Below are 23,528 nucleotides of genomic sequence, written 5' to 3'. Positions count from 1 at the left end.
CTTAATTATAATATTTTCTAGGTTTATCTAAAGTCCTGCCAATTTCATAATTTTAATTCTCTTCACAGCTGAATAAAATTACATTATGCTATGTACCACATTTCATTATCTGCTCATCTGTCAATGGGCATCTAGCCTGGTTCTGTTTTCTTGCTGTTTTGAATGCAGCAGTAATAGCCATGGCTGTGTAAGTATCTCTCTGGCAGGATATAGAGTCCTTTGGGTAAATGACCAGGAGTTGTATAGCTTCACAGAGAAAATGAACAGGCAGTCTTCAGAATGGGAGAAAATTCTTGACAGCTATGCTGCAGGTAGAGGGTGATTAGCATCCTGAGCCACCTTCAGTGATCAGTGAAATGAAAATTAAAAGAACTTGAGATTCCATTTCACACCAGTCAAAAAATGCTAACAAGGATATTTATTGGCAGGAATGTAAACTGGTATAGCCACTATAGAAATCATTATGGAGGTTTCTCATAAAAACAAACAAACTAAATAAATAAAAAGTTAACTCTCTTAAATCTGTTGTTATGGGATTTTGAGAGCAGTGGGACCTCTTGGCTCAGATAGGCTGGGCTCGAGTGGCTCTTGAAATAGAGTTTGTTTCACATACCAAAGAATTCAGGAATGTAGACAAGGAAGCAAAGTGGACAAAAGAAGACTTTATTAGGAAAATACAGAACAAGATTCCCAAGAGTAAGAGCATTTCCCAAAAGAAAGACAGAGGGAGTTTCCAAATCAGAGCTGGGAAAAAGACCAAAGTGTCAGGGAAAGTATGTTTATGATTTCTGTGGACATCCAAAGAAGAAGAAGAAAGGGACAAGGGTGGGGGGGGAGGAGGACTTCTGCATTTTAAGATAGAACTCAGAAAAGCAGGCAGTCAGGGTCTGTGAACAAGTGCACGGAGGGAGGGGCTTAGTACGCTATCATTAAGGTATAGTTATTCCTCCTACATCTGTAGCATGTCTTTAGGCAAAGATAGTCTCTTGACCAAGTGGCAGAATGACAGGCTCCCAGGACCAGGGACTTTTCGTATTGTCTCTTCCCTTCCCAAGGATATCAGGGAAACAGGAGGTATCATTCTTCTTTCAATGACTTCTAAGCCTAATGTCTGCTACCTCTATTTCCCCCTCAAGGGGTAAGATCTTAAAGCCATTTAGGAGATGGGCAACAGCTCAGTCTAGCTTCTTCAGGCTGAAGTAGACCATAGAGGGATTCTGGGACTGCTTCTGCTTTAATCTCTACTTTAGTCTTGTAGGCAGGTCAGTACTGATGTTCTTTTGGCTGACTACCTACAAAAATGCTACCCTGTTCCAAATCTATCACTATAGTAACAATTATTTATTTCATTTAAAAGAGAGAGTGAGAGAGAGAGAAAGAGATAAGAAAAAGAGAGAGAGAGAGAGAAAGTAAATGGGTACACCAGGACCTCCTGCCACTGCAAGCAAATTCCAGATGTATGCACCATTTTGTGTGTCTGGATTTACATGGGCAATGGTGACTCAGAACTACATCATCAGGCTTTGCAAGCAAGCCCCATTAAGTTTCAAGCCGTCTCTCCAGCCCCGCTATAATCTTTTATCCTGAGTTTCAAAGTCAGTTCTGTATAGTAATTAGGGAAATGCTGGGTGGATACTGTGTGCTGTGCTAGGTTTGGGGGAGTAATATGCAATCTAGTCAAGCCCCTGCCATTAAGGACATTGTCTACCAGATCCTTGTTGTTTCTACTCATAAAATGATTTCAGGCAAAAACTTGCAAAGAGCAAATGACTCAGACTAAAGCTTGGAGAATAAAAAAAATAAAGGGCAAAGATAATAATGTGCACTGGTAAATGAATACCTGCCAGTACTGGTAGCTAATTGAATATGGATTGAGGAAAGAGTTAAAGATGTCTCTATGCTGTATAGTTTGTCTGGCTGCATGATCAGTCACAGCAGGGACTGCGGAGGAAAACTGAAAAGAATATATGAAAGTTTGAGTCAATTACAACATTTAGAACAATTTTTTAAAACCCTAGTATTAAATCAATATTGATAAATACAAAGAATATTCTGTAGTTGTACATTTAATTGGTAAAGACATTTTTATGTATAGCTAAGAGATAGTGGACAGTAAACTTAAAATAGCCTTTAAATTTCACTTTTTTAAAAGAAGACAGCTGCAATGTTTATTCCCTGCAATTAAATTAAATGTTACAGCTGTTAACATTCTATTATTCATGAAACACAGCAGCATAAATGTTCACACCATTTTACACTTTATATTTGACAACCTCAGACTCAGAGAATTTCTGCCTGGACATGCTATGTTTCTCCTTTATGTTTAATATTAATTGTCTGTGATTCTAGGCATCTAAGCAATGTTAGATATTACAGCATATATCTTTTGAAGGATTTGGTTGAAACACTTCAGCAATCTCTTGTCTCTGACACTAGAAAACTATGAAGCCTCTAGGATTTCTGGAATAAGATTCAGAGAAGAAAAATAATAATTCTGGTTGAAAGAATCTAGATATTATTGCCATTGAATGCATGCTCTCATCTCCAGAGTGGAGACAGAATGATGTATGCTCTGCTTAGGGTAGCAGGATTTCCTAAAAACTTCTTACAGATGAAGCCTTTTTCTAAATTCTGAGTTCTATCATATAACCCTCCAACTTTAGTTCTGAGTCCTTTATAACAACAAGCCACCTACCACAAAAAAATCAGTAGAGACTATTTGAAGGCTGGGCCTTGGTATTTGTCCTTGGGAATGTCAGCCATGTCCAGGTATGCAGTATTGCTTCAAAAGCATTTCAAAGACCATTCCTAGATCTGAGTACTCCTTCTAACAACACAGGGCTATTGAAAGCCAGTCTGGGAGTTGGGGAGGTGGCTCAGTTGGTAAAGCACTTGCTGCACGTGCATGAATACCTAAGTGAATGCCTGACATATGGCAGCCCACCTGTAATCCTAGCACCAGGGAGGCAGAGACAGACAGATCCCTAGTGGAAGCTGGCTAGGCAAATTAGTCATGCTGTTGAGGTCTGGGTGCAAGCAAGAGACCCTACTTCAACAAGTAAGATAGAAAACAATTAAAGAAAATACCTTATTTCAACATCTGACCACCACATACATAAACATGCATGTGCACACACAAGTGTGCCCACACAAATGCAAGTATGTACACACACACACACACTGCCAGTATGGACCATCCTTGTGATTGTACAAAGGCTGCATGTACTATCTCATAGTACTAGATCTGCCTTTACTGTCTGGGAGGAATTCCAGAGTGAGCAAAAATAACTTGGATACTGTCAAATCTATTCCAAATCCTACCCTTAACTCAGGTCTCTCATTCACTTCCTTTTCTTCATGCTTCTCATTGGTGTTTAAAGACTCTTCTCTGACAAAATTACTTTCCCTCAACTCCACTGAAAATTCAAATTCCATGAGGGCTGTTGTTTATTTTAATTATTAATAAAGCAGAATGTAACAGGCTAACAGGCACTAATTACTGTTCACTCTTCCATCTTTCATTGTCCTTGTTTTTTTTTTTTTTGAGGCAGGGTCTCACTCTGGTCCAAGCTGACCTTGAAGTAACTCATTCTGCAGTTCCAGGCTGCTGGCCTTGATGCCTGGTGATTTTCTTACCTCTTCCTTCCAGACATGTACAACCATGCCTGGCTCCTGACTCTTTAGGAATGATCAGCAGGTTCCCTGGGATTGACGCCTTTCCTGAGTCTTTGAGTGATAAATCCAGGGCTGCTTCTGATTAATGAACTGAAGCACAAAGAAGAGAGGTCACTCTAGAGATAAGTTAATCAGATATATGTCCACAGTCAAACCCATTTTACTCTTACCCCAATCCTCATCCCTTCTCTTTTACACTGGGTCTGCTAAGTGTTTGGTGGTTTGGTTGAGGTGATATTTTAGTCACAAAAATGTATTTATACTTTTTATCTAGAGCTGTGGCTGCATTGACTATGAGTATGACAATTCTTGGTGCATATGGCAGGGTTGCCCCCACTGATATTGTTCCTCCTCTGTGCTCAAAGAGACCTAGAGGTAGATATGGAGAATCATCCCCTGTAAGGGACTTTCTGAGTGAGCCTGTAGGCTCATTGTGCATCTCAGAAGTACTGATCAATGCGAGTGATGGTTACAAAGGGTTCCCTATAATCTCATCTGCCTCAGTGAAACCTACGAATCACAATTAGCAGAGTGGAAATGTATGATGCATACATGTGTATAGGTCATGAAACTGGAAAATGGACCCTAAGAAAGGAATATAAAGTTTTTAAGGGAAGGGAGAGGGGGAGTAATCATACAGCAATGGAATACAACAAGTGACATAAAAACAAAAGTGGAGACTATTTCAGGGAGGTAAGGGAACAGCAGGAAGGGGCAGCAAGGGCAGGGCAGGGCAGGGTCTTGGGGTGGGCAACACAGTATAGTGATATGTACTTTGTGAAATATCATAACAAACTCATTACTTTGTATGCTAGCTTTTAAAAAACAGTGGCATATCAAATTCTAGACATCATTGTCTGGGAATAATTTCCCAAGTAGCATTGTTCTATTTTCAGATCTCTAAAGCACATCTCTTTTCCTTCCTGAAGAGGATTGTGTGTTGTGTGTATACATGATGATTGTGTTTATGTAGTATGTGAAGATGATTGTGTTATGTACATATATGAAGATGATTGTGTGTTTGTGTACATACATGCATGGAGAGTAAATATGGTTCAGTCTTCAACACAGCAACCACTGGGGAGGTTTTTTTTTTTTTCTAACTCCTGTGTGTGCTGGAACATCAAAGGGTGAGTGGAGTCACTATAAAGAATTCCAACTTGGATTCAGTAGCTGCAAATGTTATCAATTTTAGTCCTGATGTCTGGAAGATGGGCTGAGATCAACCACATGTTAGGTTTGTGAATATCTGATTTCTGGCACTAGCTTTTTTGTAAAGCTCTTGCTCATTTTAGGTTTTCTGCCCCTCAGGCCTACGTCTAATATGCTGTATTTTCCAGTTTCATGGTTCAAAAAATTTTATATTTATTACTACTCTCACAGGATAAAAATATGTATAATTATATGCACATTTTTCCCATTAACCTCCTTGCTCTTTCCCAGTGTACAATTATTTGATGATTTTTCTTCTCTGAAAAGGAAAGTTCTCTCACATTATGCATGCTCCTATCATGTGAAGCTCCTCCAATAATCCTTTCCATAAAAAAGTGTAACACTGGGCTGGAGAGATGGCTTAGTGGTTAAGCACTTGCCTGTGAAACCTAAGGACCCCGGTTCGAGGCTCAGTTCCCCAGGTCCCACGTTAGCCAGATACACAAGGGGGTGCAAGTGTCTGGAGTTCGTTTGCAGAGGCTGGAAGCCCTGGCGCGCCCATTCTCTCTCTCTCCCTCTATCATCTGTCTTTCTCTCTGTGTCTGTCGCTCTCAAATAAATAAATTTTTAAAAAAAGTGTAACACTGGAGGACAGGGGCTGAGAGGAAGAGTTTCTCATGAATAACTAATGATTACTTGTAATTAGCATATCAGTTGTATGTGTGGAGATAATGCTGCTCATTGTCCTGTGGCTGAATAAAGCAGCAGGTTCACCTAAGTAGTTTGAAGCTTCTATCCATCTAGCCTCATACTATCAATTGATGGAGTAAACTTTTGTTCAATAGATAACATGAAGGAAATATGCACATATATACAATATAGTGCATAGTAGGTACTGGCTTCGAGATACCAATTGTATAGATGATAAGATTGAGACCCACGGATAGTCATTGCAGCTCATCTAAGTTCACTGGTGTGGTAAGTGGGAGCTCAAAGTCAAACCCAAGTAATACAGTAATGCAGTAGTACAGTGTTTTAGGATTAATAAGGAAATAGGCACATATGAAGGTAGGTAGGTAAGTGGATGGATAGACAGATAGATTTTTTTACTCAGTGATTAGTAATCTACTTCAGAGACTGCTAAACAACATTCAACCTACCCCTGGAGAGTCTATTAGCAGCAGAGTGATTTTGAACTGATAAATGATAATACAATGAGATGGATAATAGCATTTGGGCAAGTACAAAACTACTCTGGGAAAGCATTAGCATATTGTTACCAAGAGATAAATGTGACACATTTTATACACTTGCCACTTTTCTTGAACAACATATAATACATTTAAAATAGGAAATTAGCATATTTGAGAAAAAGGAAAGATTGAAGAGTTCTTCTGAATATATTTTGTAGCTTGTTCAGAGATATTACTTTTTAATTAAATACCAATTCGACACAGCTGCTTTTACTTTTAATTGTCAAAAAAAAAATGCTGTTTATAATGCTGCATCAAGCTCAGAAATGAGTTTGCCTATGTTTTCTTCCTGCAGTAACATCGCAGAGAAACCCTTCAGATGACATGCCCTTTAGGTTGTCACTGTTTAGAACAGCATTTCCAAACACAGGCTGTGCATGAGTGACTCATTGTCTGGGTCATAGTTTCATTTATGGTTCCGAGTCCCTAGAACACTGTGCTGCAGGTCTTGATATGGCCATCAAGGAACAGAAAGGATCTATGTTCAAAAAGCTCTTCAGGTGATTTCTGTGCATGGTTTAAAACTTCCTATGAAAACAGGAGGACACTATTATAGTCAGCTTCACACTGCTGGAATGAACATTCAAGCAAGGCATGGTTTATGAGGGGAAGGGATTTGCTCAAGCTCACAGATCCAGCAGGAAATTCCATCAGCAGTGGAAGAAGCTGCTTCCATCATCCAAACTGAGGAAATAACCAAACCGCCCTTGAAATCCAAAAGCAACAAGCATGAAACTGGCAGCAAAACAACAGGAACCTGGATAGAGGTTAAACCTTGCAACTTTGGGCTAAAATTCAGATCCACCCCCAAACATGCCTCAGGGATAGACCCCAGTACTCATCCCCAATGATACCTCCTCCATCCATGGGCTAGAGACATAAGTTACAAACGTTAATAAAATACCTGAGTCTATGGGAGACATACATTCAAACTACCACAGGTACTCTCCTGACACTTTTTCTTATTTCATTTTGTTTTAGGCTACCAATTTGTAGGGAAGAACTCAGCCTCTGGGAAAGAGAGAAATGTTATTTCAGGTCTATCTGTTCTTCTTATTACCTTGGGACCTGAGATAGATTTATTAATCCTTCCAGTACCTGTCTTATATACTTACTTGTGGATTGCATGTGTGTGCTAAATCAGCCAATTTTATACTAAGTAAATGTCCAATAAATGTTGGAATATATACATAAAGGCAAATATATGCTTACATATATGAACATACTCAACTTAAACAAGAGTAAAAAAGTACAATGACAACAGTAAACCTATCATAGGAACAAAATGACCTCTTCTCATTGTGACAGTCCAGTTTTATATCCTGTTAAGGAATTTAGCCTTTTATCATTGCATGAAAAATATTTAAGGATATGGATTATAATAGTGAATTTATGACTAAGGATTCCTGCTTGGTATATACAAGCAAACCTCCTGTTTTTCTAGCGAGTTCAAGGGTTTTTTTGACACCAGAAAGCATTAGTTTATCTCCTGAAAGATAGATGAATGTTTGACCCATGGATAAAAGATTGAATATTTTATCAATTTTAATGAATTTTGACAATTTGATAAAACAGAAAATACAAAGACTAAAGTAACACAATGAAAAGCTATAGCTATCTTAAACATAAAATTGCTGTTTTCCTGGTGAACCGGTACCAGCACAAGGGGGAAGGAGATCACCACAGAGAAAAATCAACTCCTACCAAATCAGGGAGCCAGAGACCCAGAGACCCCCAACACCTCATCACTGAAGCAGACTAAAAATGAACCCAACATGGCTCAGGGAAATTTTGTGGAAGAGGGGGCAGAAAGAATGTCAGAGCCACATGTTGGATAATATTATACAGAGACATTTATTCTAACCATAACTTAGGGCTAACTCCACAATGCATGACCCATAGACCTCAACAAGGAGGAGCCAAGGGGAGGGGGTAGGTCACATATGAGCCTAATAATGATACCAAACTGACTGTATTTGCTGAATACAAAACTAATTAATAAAAAAAAAAAGATAAAGTGATCTCTTCTCACCATTAGCATCATGGGAAAAGAAGAGGTTTCTGTTTGGCTACGCTGAAACTTTTCAAGGCTCAGACTCATAGCCTCCTAACTGTGACCCCTCTGAGTAATCTCACACTGACTCTTCACTAGCCAGCTCACACACCCTAGCTAGGAGTTAACAGAGATATTTTTACCATTAGTTCCAGTGTTTTCATATTACACAAAATGTACCTCCCATGTAGGCCATTTCTGGGTTAGTTAACCTAGAAAAGAGAATAGGAAGATTGAAAAAGAACCCATTAATAATGATTCCTGAATCAGACATAGTAGAGCTGGGCTAGGTCCTAGCTGCTGTTAGTCTCTGTTTCCTTACTGTCAAAACACAAGGTGATTATTTCTAAGGGCCTTCTCAGGGACAAAGTTCTGAGCTTCTGAGCCCCTTAATTGTCCTAAGATATAACCTCATTGCACTAAGATTTAAAAATTTTTTTTTTGTTCATTTTTTATTTATTTATTTGAGAGTGACAGACACAGAGAGAAAGACAGATAGAGGAAGAGAGAGAGAATGGGTGCGCCAGGGCTTCCAGCCTCTGCAAACGAACTCCAGACACGTGCGCCCCCTTGTGCATCTGGCTAACGTGGGACCTGGGGAACCGAGCCTCGAACCGGGGTCCTTAGGCTTCACAGGCAAGCGCTTAACTGCTAAGCCATCTCTCCAGCCCGCACTAAGATTTTATAACCAAATATCTTTTATATATTTTATTCCTTGATCTGGTCCTTAATCCAAAGAAACCACTGATGACATTTAGAAATCCTTCCATAATCCTGGCTGTAGGTATGCCCAGGACAACCACACAGCATATCAACTTATAATTATCCAACAAAGTGTTTAATCCACTTAACTATCAGCAAACTTAGTCAAGATCTTGTTCATGTTATCTCCATTAGAAAACACTCCATCAAGCTTTAAGCATGAACCATAATATCCCCCCCCCCCCCGCCATAGGGTTGATAGCTCCTCTATCTTGGTCTAAACTTAGGTCAAAATTTAATAGTATCATGGGAGGAGGCACACATTATGTACAAATTCATAAGGCAATTCAATCCAAATTATTTATTTTTTTGGAGGATTCTTAATCACCTAGGAAATTGAACATACTACTAGTAACAGACATTTTGATGGCTCACAGTGTGTAGAAATGGAAAAACTAATGAAAGGCCAGAATGTGGCCATGTTTAAAGGATGGTTCATTAGCCATGGCTTTGCTAAATTTCTACCACATGGCAAACTTTAAAGCTGCCTAGGCATACTATTGCAGGAGATTACTAGCAAAATAAGTGTGCCTTGCTTATTTCCTGAGCTTTTTTTCTGCCCTTATTTCCTAACTGAAAACATACCCTTTTGCATAATAACATTAGTGGAGTTCCAGTTCTTACAGTTTTATATATGAAGCATTTCATTAGCTTGAATTTATAAATTTGAAAAATAGAATATTTTAAAATTTCCTCTTTCATATTGATTTTTACCAAAGATATATATAGGAATATAAATATGGATACATATTTGACAATTTCATACATACATACATACATACAGTATGCTTTAATCCCCCCTTTGCCTTCTCTCTTCCTTGTTGATTTTTATGTGCACTATAAAAATATTTAACAGCAGAAGGATATAAATATTTGTAGACTGGGGTGCTCATTCTTCTTGATGCATTTAATTTACTACATTGAATTTTCATATCCCTCCAGGGACAGCTGTGACGTGCATAAAATTGCTTTCTAGTGTTTTTCATTTTCAGGACTAAATTTTGGTAGAACCTTTTTCTAGGTATGTGGTATGTTCTCATGCCTTCTTTACTGCCCCTCATTTCTTAACAAAACCTTTTTCCAGATGTCCACTGGAAAGTCTCATGTTAAATTAATTCATGCTAACAACTAGCTCAAATTGCAGTAGCTACAATAAAACACTTAAATCCAGGGAAGGAAACCTAAGATATAGAATGTCAGGTTTTAACTTAGTGAGGTTGTGTGTTCACTTCAAAACTGGAAGTGTATTTAGGTCTCCTCAAATCAAATAAGAACCCTTCCATTCTCAACCCTGTATAGAAGCAGTTGGTACAAGTTTACAGTATTCAGTCAAGTTCAAGTTAACTGTTGTAAGGGACCATTCCTCAGTCAAGAAGGCTTATGTGGACAGCATTGTTTTGTCTTTAAGAATAGTTAAACTGGGCTGGAGAGATGGCCTAGCGGTTAAGCGCTTGCCTGTGAAGCCTAAGGACCCTGGTTCAAGGCTCGATTCCCCAGGACCCTCGTTAGCCAGATGCACAAGGGGGCGCATGCGTCTGGAGTTCCTTTGCAGTGGCTGGTAGCCCTGGAGCGCCCATTCTCTCTCTCGCTCTCTATCTGCCTCTTCTCTCTCTGTCACTCTCAAATAAATCAATAAAAATCTTTAAAAAAAAAGAATAGTTAAACTATACAAATAAACTTTCACATTTTAAAATGTACTTTAAATATTTAGTAAGAAGCAAGGTATACATTTAACAGTAAGAAATAAACATAAAAAGCAGGGTAGATAGCAAATCTTTAGGGTTCAAGAAATAACTTAGTAATAAGTGAGTTCACATTAACATACATTGCTTCACTGAATAGATATTCTGGACTCTTTTTTATTTTATAAGACAAACCTTTCTAGGAAGATAGTATGTTTTTGCTTTGTTCTTACCCTAAAAAGGAAAGCAAGAACAAGAGAAAAAAATATACTTGTTCATATTTAAGGGAGATAAATAAATTAGTAGGTTAACGATATAACCATATGTCTACCAAAGTATTTAACAGGCAAAACCATTGGGGAAAGTGTAATCCAGAAAACCATTAATACTAAAGACATTTTTCCAAATCAAAAGCAACTTTGAGTATTTGAAAATAATTCCATACATGTACACTAAGATTATTTGGATCTCTAAAATTCACCTTTATGTTCCATTATATTATTTAATATTTTATTTATTCACTCATTTATTTATTTGAGAAAGAGAGAGAGAGAGAGAGAGAGAGAGGGAGGGAGGGGGGAGAGAGAGGGAGAATGGCAGATAGATATTGAGAAAGAAAGAAAGAAATTTGAGGAGACCAAAAAAGATGCACCAGGAACTCTAGCTTATGCAAACAAACACCATACACATGTAGCACCATATGCATTTGGCTAACATAGGTACTGGGTAATTGAATGTAGGTTCTTAGGTTTCACAGGAAAGCACCTTGATCATCTCTCCAGCAACCATTATATTGTTTAATTGTGTTAACTGTGTTTGAAGTATTTTCAGCAATAGGTAAGAAATATGAAGACACAGAAACCAGATAAGGCCTCTGGACCTGGTTCTAGGTTCTGGTAGGGAAGATGGGAAAGATGGAAGGTGGAGGTGGATAGGAAAGAGAGTTGTAGTCACTATGTAAACTAGACAAATGAGTTAAGCCTAGGCTAATACTCTATATTTCAAGAACATAGAGTCTGTTCTTTTAACTTACTGAGAGAGAAGGGGTAGAAAAGGATACCAGTAGTTCCAAGGGGCTGATTTTGCAACATGGTAGCCATTCCTTTTGGCCCAGGTTCAATGGCTGCTGCATTAGTGCACTGGATGCCCATGCAGCCCTGAGTTGCAATTACAGAGCCTAAGGGGGAAGGAAGGGCCTCTAAGAACTGGACTAGAATCTCCAACCCTACTAAGTTTAAGCAAGCAGAACAGAAGCCAAAAGGAAGTCTGGATACTTATCAACTGGCCTAGAAAATTGAGGAAGTATCAGTATTAAAACAGAAACATAACACTTAAGTTTTACTATCCAAAGGAAATTAGAGAAGGCTATGAACAGACAAGTTTTCCTTTGAAAGAAATATTCCATACAGTAACAAATTACCTGAGGTCAAATTACAAAGAATTTAAAACATAATGAGGGCTGGAAAGATGCTCTGCAATTAAAAGTGCCTTCTTTTAAAGTCTACCATCCTGGGTTCAATTCCCAAGAACCCATGTAAAGCCAGATGCACAAAGTGGCATATATGTCTGGCATTCATTTACAGTTGCAAGAGGCCTCAGCATGCCACTTCAGCCACCCTCCCTGCCTGTGTCTGCCTCACAAATAAATAATATTTTATTCTTAAGAAAAAAGATAACACTGAAAAGAAGGTATATGTTGACAGTATTTTCCTTTGCCTTTTATGTTCTTCCAAAACTTTTAGTACACTATACCCCATAGAATTGTGGCTTAAAAGTTCGATTGGTGACTGCACCAGTGATTGAGTAATTAAAAGGATGACTGAAGCGATAAGCAAGTTTATTTTCCTAGGCTTCAGCCATAGATAAAAAAAAAAATTCACTCTATCTCAAGTCTATTCAAAGCTGCTTCTGCTGATGATGATGATTCCTCCTCCCCTTCTACTCCTTCTCCTCCTCCTTCCTCCTCCTCCTCTTCTTCTTCTTCTTTTGTTCTGTTTTTTGAGGTAGGGTCTCACTCTGGCCCAGGCTGACCTGGAATGAGGGTGGCCTCAAACTCATGGTGACCCTCATACCTCTCCCTCCTGAGTGCTGAGTTTAAAAGCATGCACCACCACTCCGGCATCTCTTTCTATTTTTTCCAGACTTAGACACATACTTATATAAACTGTCTGTAGTGAGCTCTCTATAGCAGTTCTTAACCCTTTAATATCTGCTCAGTATTCACAAAAAATGACAAATGGTGCTCTTACAAGTTACCAGTAAGGACCACATTGATATATATTTTTCTTCATTTCTCACCCACCATCCTGAGGAAAGTGATAAAATTAAGCACAGCCTCTTAAATTTCCAAATTAGGCTAGGCCTGGTGGTGCATACCTTTAATCTCAGCATTTGAAAGGCAGAGGTAGGAGGATTACCTTGACTTTGAGGCCACCTTGAGACTATGTAATGAAATCCAGGTCAGCATGTGCAACAGCAAGACCCTGCCCCAAAAATTATATTACAAAATTTTCAAATCAATAGAACTTATTTTTTTATGTTTATTTTGTTTTCCAGGCTGACCTGGAACTCACTATATAGTCTCAGGGTGGCCTTGAAGGCACCACAAATGATTTACCTCTGCCTCCCAAGGGCTGGGATTAAAGGCATGTGCCACCATGCCTGGCTTTCAATGGGAATTATAAATCTTAGTTATAATTGAAGAATGTTTGAGATATAACTTATTTTTCTTTTTTATTAGATATGGACATACTTAGTATGTAAACAAAACATGTTGGTACCATCCTTTTCCTCATTCCTGCCCCTTTTCTGAAGAGGCACTCCTCAATGGGGATGCATGTCATCCCCATGGGGACTGGGGTTCATGTATTGTGAGGGCAGCAGTCATTTATTGGGGAGAGGCAATGTCTCTGTGCACAATGTCCCAACTTGTGGCTCTAACAATTTGTCTTCTCCTTCTTCTGCAAAATTCCTTGAATTATGTTGGTTGCATTTTAAGTCTACTTCAGTGAGGGGTTCTTAGAAGCCTGGATCTCTGATTTGGTAGGTGTTGAGTGTCCACAGGGTCTATCTCCTTCACACCTCTGTCGATATCAGGTTCACAGAGAAAGCAGCATTCTTGCTCATTTCCCCAATTCCCATGTGGTTTCAGCTGGGGCTAGGGTGGAGTGCACTGGGTCATTTATATCCTCAGGTCCTACTCCCATCTGAAAAAGAGTGTAGTAGAATCTCCAACGGAGAGTGAAGTCAGCACTGGTTAAATATGATAACTATTATTAATTTAGAGAGAATTTAAAGGGTGTAGACACTCTTATAGCCTAAGAATAGTTGAAGTGACATTGGAAAGCAATGCTATCTGGATATGATTCTGACTTGTTTCCCAGTTACAGATACAGTTTCCTTTCCATTAACAAATCCAAGAGCAGTTGGTTACCCACCAGAGCTGTGTACCACTACTGTACTTGTGTGAGCATCACATCAAGCTGTTTGCTTCTGAGTAGCTTAGACTTTGAGTTGCTTGGACAAATGTTGGCCACTTTCCAGAAGTAGCTCAAGTGCCTTTCAGCACTGGATGGGCTAACTTTCTGGGGACTGGATCACTTCTGAATTCCAATCAGGTCTCTCCATGATCTGTGCCAACAATGTATGGTGTCTTTAGCAGTAGTATCTTACCATTAACCTCTGATGGGTAATCACATGCTCTGACAAAAGTCTTTCTTATTTGTTTTAGGAGACCTTGTAGGTCTCTCTGATTGACATGCCATTTTGGATGTTAACCAGGTCCTAGTACAGGGAATTACAGGCAAGCACCCAGGAAAAAGAAAAAACAAAAAGACAGGAAAAGCAACAGAGAAACAGGAGAAATTTAAGGTTAAGCTTCATCTCATCCTCTCCAGTGCCCTTCAATTCAGGTGTTCCCCTAACATCCTGTTGAATGTTCAACTTTTTAGTATAACTTTTAGAACATAGATTTCTATGGTAACAGTTCAATTTGGGTTCAGTTTTGTTTCCCCTCCAACTTTACCCTTCCCCCAAACCCAATCATCCCTACTGCCCAAGCCTTGAGATATCTATTAGGTCTGTCACCAACTCAGGATGATCCATGTTGGGAACCACAGATGACTTAGACCATGTGATGGTTATCTTGCTGTAATAGTGTAGGTTCACTTAGTATGATCTATTCCAAGTTCAACTATTTTTTTCTACAAATTTCACTGTGTCATTGTTTTCTTACTCCTAGTAGAGTTCCATGGTGTAGATATACCGCATCTTGGTTATCCATTCATCCAATGATGGGAACCTGGGTTGATTCAAGTTCTTAGTTATTATGAATTGAGCAGCTATAAACATAGTAGAGGAAATATGTCTGAACTGAGGTATGGAGCTTTTAGGGTAAATTCCCAATAAGTGAATAATAGGGTATGTTTGTAACTCTATATTCATCCTTTTCAGGAGTATCCATATTGATTTCAATAGTGGTTGTACCAGCTTACATTCCCACCAACAGTGAATGAGTGTTCCTATTTCTCTACATCCTATCCAATATTGGTTTCATTAATTTTTTTTAAGGTTTCCTATACTTACTGGGGTAAGGTGGGATCTCATACTTGTTTTAATTTTCATTTCCCAATGGTTAGGATGTTGAACATTTTCTTAAGTGTGTGTTAGGCATTTGTAATTCTTCCTCTGAGAATTCTCTATTCACTTCTCAGCCCCACTTTTGGATTGGGTTGTTTGATTATTATTTTTTTAATGTTTAGTTTTTTGAGTTCTTTGTAGATGCTAGATATTCGACTTATGACAGTGGTATAGCTGGGGAAGGTTTTCTCCCATTCGGCGGGTAGTCTATTTTCTCTGCTTATGTTATGTTTGTCTGTGCACAAGATTTTTGGCTTCATGCAATCCCATTGATTGATTGCTTGTTTCATTTCTTGGGCTATTGCAGTTTTGTTCATGAAGTTATTTCCCAGTCCCATAGCTTTGAGCTTGTCTCCTATTTTTTCTTCCAGTATTTGAAGAGTTTCAGAACTTATGTTGAGGTTTAATCCATTTGGACATTTTTTTTTATTAATTAGTTTTGTACATTGTGGGGTTAGCCCTCAGTTTGGGGAGGAGGAAATATCTCTGTGTATCATGACCAAATGTGTGGCTCTGACATTCTTTCTGCCCCCTCTTCCACAAATTTTCCTGAACCAAGTTGGGTTCTTTTTGGGTCTGCTTCAATGATAAGGTCTTGGGAGCCTCTGTGTCTCTGGATATCTGATTTGGTAGGATTTGATTGTTCTCTGTGTCAATCTCCTTCACCCTTGTGCTGGTACCAGGTTCACCAAGAGAACAGCACCCTTGCTTGTTTCGCCAATTGTTCTTAGTTTAATCTGGGGCTCTTTTGAGGTATGATGGGGTGGCTGTCTCCTTAGGATCTGCATCTATATGAAAAAGAGAAGCAGATTCTCCAACAGAGAGTAAAGTTAGCACCAGATAAATGGGATAACCCTTATTTATTTTTTTTTTTTAGAGAGAATTTAATAGGTGTAGGCCCTCTTGTAGTCCACGATTGGTGGTAGCTTGATAATGGAGAGTGGGTTCATTATAGGACTTGCATCCCAGTTCCAGCTATGGGTTCCATTCCACTGAGCAGATCAGTTGGCTAAATCAAGAGCAGTTGTTTTCCCACCATGGCTGTGTGCCACTACTGCACTTGTGTGAGCATCACAACAGGTTATTTGCTGCTAAGTATGTTAGACCATGAGTTGCTTGGATAGATATTGTCATTTTACCCCAGTTGCCCATGTAGCACCTTCTAGCACTAAATGTGCTGACTGTCTGGGGACTGACTCTCTCCCTAGTTTTAGCCATGTTACTCCATGTCACATGTCAACTGCATATGGTGTCTTTAGAAGTAGGGTCTTACCAGTAACCATTGGTGGGTCATCAAGTACTCCAATAAAAATCTGTCATTCTTTTAGGAAACCTTGTAGGTCTCTCTGATCAAAAGCTCATTGTGGATGAGAGCCACCTACTGGTACTGGGAGTTACAGGTCATTGTTCACAAAGAGAAGGAAGAAAAAGATAAGTAATATAAAAGAGTTAGAGAAATGAGGGAGAGAGAAAGAGTGAGAGAGAAGCTGTAGAAGATTAAGGTCAGTGTTCATCTTACCCTCTCCAGTGTCTTGTGACTCAGGTGTTCCTTCTAAGGGCCTGATGAAGGTTCAACCATTTGGTCTGCCTTTTAGGATGTAGAATTTTATTGTACCCTTGCTTTTTGGGTCCAGATTTTTGTCCTTCAGCCCCTCCCTTGCCCTCTCCTCCCTCCCCACCCACCCTATTGTCTGGTCCTCAAGATGCTTGCTGGGTATGTCAGTATCTTGGGTAGATTCAAGTTAGGAGCTGTAGATGAGTGAAACTATGTGGCAATTATCTTTCTGTGATTGGGTAAGTTCACTGAGAATGATCTGTTCCAGGTTCAATCATTTTTCTTCAAATTTCCTTGTGCCATTTTTTTTCATACTGATGGGTATATTTCCATTGTGTAGATACACCACATCTTAGATATCCATTCATCTAGTGATGGACATCAGGGTTGATTTCAGCTTTTAGCTATTATGAACTGAGCCATTATAAACATAGTTAAGCAAATCTCTCTGGGCTGAGGCTTGGAGGTTTTAGAGTACATGTCCAGGGAATAGCTGGATCTGTTGCTAACTTTATAGTCAGCTTTTTCAGGAGTCTCCATATTGCTTTCCAAAGTGATTGTACCATCTTACATTCCCACCAACATTGGATGAGTGTTCCTAATCCTCCACATCCTTGCCATAATTTTTCATTTGATGTTTTGATGTTTGCAATCCTTACTGGGGGAAGGTGGAATCTCATAGTTGTTTTAATTTCCATTTCCTTGATGATAAGGGATGAAGAACATTTTCTTAAGTATGTGTTTGCCATTTGTATTTCTTCCTCTGAACTGCCTGTCCAGCTCTTTACCCCATTTTGTGAGTGGGTTGTTTGACTTTTTATTGTTTAGGTTTTTGAGTCCTTTGAGGATTATAGAGATTTGGCCACTGTCAGTTGAATATGCAGGAAATATTTTCTCCCCTCCTGTGGGTAATCTATTGGCTTTGCTTGTTGTATGTTTGTCTGTGAAGAAACCCTTAAGCTTCATGTGATCCCATTGGTTGAGTGATTGTTTAAGATCCCGTGCTACTGGGATTTTGTTCAGGAAATCTTTTACCATTCCTATAAAAAAAGTTCCTCCTATATTTTCTTCCAGTAATAGCCAAGTTTCCGGTCTTATGTTGAGGTCTTTTATCCATTTGGACTTGAGTGTTGTGCATGGTGAGGTGTGTGTCTCAAGTTTCAGTTTCCTGTATATGGTTATCCAGTTTGTCCAGCAACATTTGTTGAAGATGCTGCCTTTTTTCCAGCCTATATTTTTAGGGCCTTTGTCAAATATCAGGTAGCTGTAGTTGCTTGACCCAAAATCTGGGTCCTCAATTCTATTCCATTGGTCTATACTCCTGTGTTTTGCTGAGGATATATTTAAATATATGAAGCACACTACCATTCTATGTAAATTTTGAGACCATTTTTGTAATCTCTGCAAAAAATGATGCTGGTATTGTTATTGGTATTGTGCTAAATCTATACATTGCTTTTGGTAAAATTGCCATTTATGCAATGTTGATTCTTTTCAAACTTCTCACTTCTCCCCAATTACTTTCTTGAGTTGTTTTATATTTTCATTATATATGTCTTTCACATCCTTGTTAAATGTTATTCCAAGGTATTTATTTTTTGTTGTTGTTGTTATTGAAAATGGGACAGCTTCACCAGAAAAGCTACTGATTTTTGTGCATAGATTTTGTAGCCAGCCACTTTACTGAAGGAATTTATCACCTTTAGAAGTTTTGATATGGAAACTTGTGGGTGATTTATGGACAGAATTATGTCATTTGCAATTAAGGCTAACTTGACTTCTTCCTTTCCAATTTTAATCCCTTCTATTTCTTTCTCCTGTCTTATTGTTTGGGCTAGTACAATTTGAAGAGCAATGGTGAGAGTGAGTACCCCTGTCTTGTTCCATATCTCAGGGGGAACTCCTTGAGTCTTTCCTATTAAGTTTTATTTGGGCTTTAGGTGCTTTATGTATAGCCTTTATTGTGTTGGGATAAAATCCTTCCATGACTATTCTTTACACTATTTAGATCATGAAGTGGTATTGCATTTTGTTAAAGGCCTTCTTTGCATCAATTGAGATGGCCTTGTGACTTTTATGGTTAAGTTCATTTATGTGGTATATTATGTTCACTGATTTCCATATGTTGAGCCATCCCTGTATCAAAAATGTAAATTTTTGTTTGCTTGGAATATCATTTTCCATCATTTCACCCTGAGATGTCTATCTTTAGTGTTGAGGTGGGTTTCTTGAAGACAGCAGATAGAAGGATCCATTTTTTTTTTGTTTGTTTGATCCACCCTGATAACTTGCATCTTTTGATAGGTGAGTTAAGACCATTAATATTTAAGGTTATCACTGTGAGGTTTGAGTTAACCCCTGCCATGATGAGGTGTTTTATAGGGTTTGGTGCTTTCTTGTGTTTTGTACTATGTTGAGCCTTACCTATTTTTGATTATTGTGATCTTCTTGTTGGCTCTTGAGATTGGCTGCTTGTTCTATGTGGAGTATTCCCTCAAGTATTCTCTGTAGATTTACTTTTGTGTTCATATAGTCATAGAGTTAACTTTTTCTCATGGGAAATTTTCCTTTCACCATCTATTCTGAGGGATACTTTTGCTAGGTAGAGTAGGTTGGAAGCCATAATATTTTAGACTTTGAAGTGTTCCATTCCAGGCCCTTCTGACATTCAGGGTTTCCACTGAGAAATCTGACATAATTCTGATGAGATTGCCTTTGTGTGATGTGAGATGCTTCTCTCAACACTGTCTTTGTTTTCATTGTTAAGAGTTTTAAATATGTTGTTCCTTGGAGTGTTTATTCTTTGGTCCTCTTTTTGGTGTTCTATGAAGTTTTTGTATCTGAATAGGCCTCTCTTCTGAGAGATTTGGAAAATTTTCTTCTGTAATTCTGTTATTTTTCTTCATGTCCATCTCTTTTTTGAGGTATGATTTCAGTTCTAGTTCTGATTTTCTTGATGATCCTTGGAATTTATTCTTGCATTTGATCAAGTCTTCAATAAGGTTAACCAAGAAGTTGTTGAGATCTTCCATTTCTTGACTTATCTTCAGTTCATTCATGTCTTTTTGGGGGTTTCTAAGGTTTTTTTCCAATCAAGTTAAGCCTACTATCAAAAGCTGAGTGCTCTAAGAGATTATTCTTTTTCATTTCAGTGATCTTATTGTTGGTTCTTTTATGGCTTGCTTCCCATTCAGCATTTCTTTTTTTTTTTTTTTTTTTATTTAAAAGGAAGATTTTAAAATTAAAATATTAATGTAAACCACAAGCACCACATGCTTGAAAAACAGAAAAAGGAAGCCCCATGTTCCTAGTGCAAAGGCTAAAACACCATTTGTATCAGCTCAGACAAGCAGACAGAAGGACCGGTGTCACCATCTTAAAGTCCAACAGGCATCTCTATAGCTCGTTTTCCTTCTGTTAGACATATATTCTCTCACTCAGGATCCACTTCTCTGTGTGGTAGGAAACACAGAAAAGGGCTTCTTTCTTCCAGTTATTTGCAAAAGGGTAGTTAGGCTCAACACAAGAGGCTAAGGGAGTCAGGACTTATAAATACTAGCAAAGGGAAAAATGAGAAGGGCAATTCTCCATAATCAGGGTGGCCTCTACTAACAGCCAAAGATGATGGGCAGTAAAGGTGTTGGGTGAAGTCCATATCCATTACAAAGAAATAGATATGTGCTGCTATACAGAGGTACTAACCAGCAAAATGCTTTCACACCTCTAATTTTTCCCTTATTTTTCAAATTTTCAAGGTGCTTTCATATTACCTGTTACTGAATAAAATCAGTAAGAAACCTTCCTCTCTAATTACATTCATCACATTATACTTGTTAAGAGGGTATCTACAGAAGACAATATGCTTTGGTTTAAAAATTATACACTGTTAGGCTGGAGAGATGGCTGAGCAGTTAAGATGTTTGGAGGATCCCAGTTCCACTCTCCAGGACCCATGTAAGCCAGATGCACAAGGGGGCTCATGTCTGGAGTTCGTTTACAGTGGCTGAAGGCCCTGATATGCCCATTCTCATTCATTTTCTCTCTCTCCCTATCAAATAAATAAATATTTTTAAAAATAAAAATTTTACACTGTGACTACCAGAAGGAACTGGAGAGAAAACACAGGAAGAGGCAGGCTACCCGTCTTGAGATACTTGAATGGCTAACATAAGAAAGACAAAGGGTCACCGGGCATGAAGCACTGCTTTTAGTCCCAGCACCTGGGAGGCTGAGGGACATCCTTCTTTTAAGTAGGGAGAAACAAAAAGTTCTGGTAGCCAAGAACATGTTTGCTTGAACTATGAGGCTCGTCCCTCAAGGAGGTTTTGCTGAGGTAAATATAATGTGGCACAGTTCTGATGGTAGTTAAGTGTTCTGAAACTTTCCACACATTCTGAGCCTCTGAGACAAATCTGAGGTTTGTAGAAAGTAACGAAAATTTAAATCTAATGAGCATTAGTCTCAAGATTAGATTGTTTAAATAAACTACAGGTTTAACACATTTTAAAATAGTTTCACTATTTCATATTTCAGTCTGAATCTACTGAAATGGAAATTTTAAGGTTATTGAAATGGAATTTTGCTATTAATTTAAATGTATTGTGATTACTTTCACTTAGTCCTCACAGGGGTATAGTTATGTTCACTCATTATCTAAATGAATCTAGGGAGGTTGCATTTTGGGATTTCTGTGTATAGTATTGCTTGGTGTCCTCACATGTGTGTGCAGATGCAAGTGGCCCATACACTTGCATACAGAGGCCAGAGGACAGCATGTGCCCTCTGTCACCCTTCCGCCTTATGTCCGTGAGACAGTCTCTCACTGAATCTGGAGCTCAGTGGGTTTGGGCTGGACTGGCTGACCAGTGAGCACCAGCTGTCCTCCTATCTCTGCCCACTCAGCTCTGGGAACCGAGGCATGCCTGGACACACCTAGCTATGTATATGGGTGCTAGGAATAAAACTTGGTCCTCATGCTTACTCAGTGAGAGCTCTCACCCACTAAACCATCCTCCTAGCCCACATTCCTAATGAGTCTTTAAGTTAGTTTCTTCAAATATTTGAATTATCATTAAAGGGCTGGAGACACTGCTCAGTGGTTAAGGCACTTGCCTGAATTATCATTAAACAGAAAATACCAATATACTATCATTTAAAGCAGTGCACTATATGAAACAATACATTTTGAAATCATCTACCAGCATATTATTTCCCATAAAAATAACATCTCATGGTTTATCCACACAGTACAATAAACCACAAAAATATTTCACTAAAAAAAAAGCCTTCACACTTGACTCTTATAAAATGGGGTTATATCATCTGTCCTAGGAGTCAGTCAAGACGATGGAGGACGGTCTTCTGTAGGAGGGTCATCTAGCATCTTGTCATAGCTGCTTCTCTTCTGCTTCTCCTTCATCCCAACCTTGAGGCCCTTCTAGATCATCTTTGGGTTCACCTTCACCTGGAGGAGACACAGCTTGCCATTGTTGATGTGGAGATGTTCAAATGACAACTTTGAAACTCAAAAGCTGAAAAGTGATGGATTTTTATTTTATTTCTGTTTATTATACTTATACATATACATGCATATTTGATGCATTCTTAGAAAATGCCTCCGAGTTGAACCAGTCACATTTCTCTATATTGTTGGCCATATGCCATATATAAAACATATGTTTATCATCTTTAGCTTAAAAGTGAAATAGCTTAGGGCTGGAGAGGTGGCTGGGAAGTTAAGGTACTTGTCTGCAAAGCCTAAGGAATCAGGTTGGATTCCCCAGTACCCTCAGAAGCCAGATGCACAAGGTGGTACAAGCATCTGGAATTTGTTTGCAGTGGCTGGAGGCCCTAATGCACCCATTCTCTCACTCTCTCTCTCTCTCTTGCAAATAAAAAAATTAAATAGCTTATGTTGATTTCCTTGATCATTAGGCAGTGATTTATCTACTGAGGTCTGCAAGCCATTTTTATTTTCAATCATTGTTTTGTCACACATTTCCCTTGTGCATATTGCTTAGAATTTTATTGATTTGTCAAATCTTTCCTTATAAAAACATTAATAAACTTACTAACATATTAAACACATTTTTTTGGCTTACTGTTTGGACTTTTGTAGTGTTTTAGAGATAGAAACGTAAAGTTTTTAAATGTCATTTTGGGATTTCTGCCCTTCCTGGCACTTCTGTTTCAGAACCATTTTTCAATTGAAAAATAATAAGTATTCACACTTTATATCTTAGTTGTCTTTTGCTTTTATTTTACTTTGCATTCTTCAATTAATAGTTTACAGAGAGCAGAGTGTAAGTATAGGGTTTCCATTACTTTACGCTTATCTTTATTCCAGCATTGTTGTCTAAAAATCTTCCTTGGATCTGAATGTCACTATTTTTAATATTGAAGATGCTTAATAAATATTATCTGACAGAAGTCCACATTTATGTTGAATTACTTTTCAAAATTTTCATAATGAGTGCAATTTTTGTCCAGATGAAATTTTGCTTATCCCATTGTGTCACCAACATCCCATCATGGGTGGTTCTGCAGTCTGTTGATCATTGAAGTCCTTGGTCAGTGTAAACTGACCAAAGACTTAGGAGGGCCAACTCACCTGTGAGGTTATCATGGGAAGGGAAACCCCATTCTGAATATTTGTTTTACCATACCATCTTTCTTTTTTTTAAACTTCACTTTTACCCCCATCTTAATATCAGCTGTAGTTCAGTTATAAACATAATAAATAATGATGATAATATCTC

The 23,528-nt window shown here is 38.4% G+C and overlaps 1 protein-coding gene across 4 annotated transcripts in view; it reads left to right on the top strand.

The window, feature by feature from the left end:
- Lin7a (lin-7 homolog A, crumbs cell polarity complex component) overlaps nucleotides 1-23,528 on the top strand; it is a 160,040-nt gene that overhangs the window by 124,744 nt on the left and 11,768 nt on the right. The window lies entirely within an intron of this gene.

Source organism: Jaculus jaculus, chromosome 6, assembly GCF_020740685.1.
Source record: "Jaculus jaculus isolate mJacJac1 chromosome 6, mJacJac1.mat.Y.cur, whole genome shotgun sequence".
NCBI classification, from domain to species: Eukaryota; Metazoa; Chordata; class Mammalia; order Rodentia; family Dipodidae; genus Jaculus; species Jaculus jaculus.
This window is presented reverse-complemented; position numbering and strand designations above follow the sequence as displayed.